The sequence below is a fragment of the Neomonachus schauinslandi genome, chromosome 7, assembly GCF_002201575.2.
Source record: "Neomonachus schauinslandi chromosome 7, ASM220157v2, whole genome shotgun sequence".
Taxonomy (NCBI): Eukaryota; Metazoa; Chordata; class Mammalia; order Carnivora; family Phocidae; genus Neomonachus; species Neomonachus schauinslandi.
In genome coordinates, this window is record NC_058409.1 from 18,691,925 (window position 1) to 18,693,293 (window position 1,369).

General features: G+C 40.5%; 1 pseudogene; it reads left to right on the forward strand.

The window, feature by feature from the left end:
• Nucleotides 1-596: 596 nt before the first annotated feature.
• LOC123325466 lies at nucleotides 597-772 on the forward strand (annotated as a pseudogene).
• Nucleotides 773-1,369: the final 597 nt, after the last annotated feature.

The following is a 1,369-nucleotide window of genomic DNA, read 5'->3' on the forward strand; positions in this document are numbered from 1 at the left end:
AGAGTACACTTATGATGAGCACTGAGTCATGTATGGGATTGTTGAATCACTATATTGTACACCTGAAAGAAATATAGCACTGAATGTTAACTATACTGAAATTAAAATTAAAAACTTAATTAAAAAAAGAGAGAGAAAAAGAGGGGGCACCTGGGTGACTCAGTCGGTTGGGTGTCCAACTCTTGATTTTGGCTCAGGTCATGATCTCAGGGTCCTGGGATCAAGCCCCACGTTGGGCTCCATGATCAGTGGGGAGTCTGCTTGTGGATTCTCTCTCCCTCTCCCTCTGCCCGGTCCCCCACTCGCTCACACTCTCTCTCTCTCAGATAAATAAATAAATCTTTAAAAAAAAAATAAGAGAAAGAAAAGAAAGAAAATTCTTACACAGCTACTCTTGAAAAAAGCCATTTGACTTTTTACTGAAAGAGAGCATCTGGATGTATTAATTATCTTGATCTTGGTAATCATTCCACAATGCACATGTATATCAATCATCATGTTGTACACTGTAAATACAAACCATGATATTTTTCAATTATTCCTCAATAAAGTTGGAAAAAAAAGAGTATCTCAACACATTGGAAATCAAAATGACATGAGTTTCTCGGCCTTTAGGCTAAGATTAAGTGTAGTATCTGTTCTTATCAGTTTCTCATTTTCCAGACAAGGCACAGGGACAGTAGAATTATAATCCTCAATGATGTCCATGAAAATGCTAAAATTGGAGGATTTTAATAAAATGTAATTTTACTTTATTACATTTTATGCATAATGTTTTCTTAGTTCAAAATCTACACAGGCCAGTCTTTCATAATTCATAAAAGAAGCTGTGGGGAACAGCAGAAAGGGCATTAATCTGAGTGGGGAATGCAAGTGAAAGGTCAGGCTTGAGCAGGAAGGGGAGCAGAGAAAAGTAAAAAAGAAACCACAAAACAGATCAGGAGACACGGGTGTCTGGCCCACACAAACAAAGCTCTCCATCAGACCTTCAAATAGGGGCGCCTGGGTGGCTCAGTAGGTTAAGCATCTGCCTTTGGCTCAGGTCATGATCCCAGGGTCCTGGGATTGAGCCCTGCGTCAGGCTCCCTGCTCAGTGGGGAGTCTGCTTCTCCCTCTCCCTCTGCCCCTCCCTGCTTCTGTTCTCTCTCTCTCATGCTCACTCTCTCTCTCTCTCAAACAAATAAATAAATGAAATCTTAAAAAAAAAAAAAAAGGCCTTCAAATATTCAGATTCTGTCCTGAGTAAACCATCAGGGGAACAACCAGCACCCCAAGTTGCTCGAGCACAATGAAGACTTGGTTCAAGTCTACTAGACTCCTTAAGGGACACAACCCACCCAAGTTGTCCCCAGAATTCATTCTTAATTTG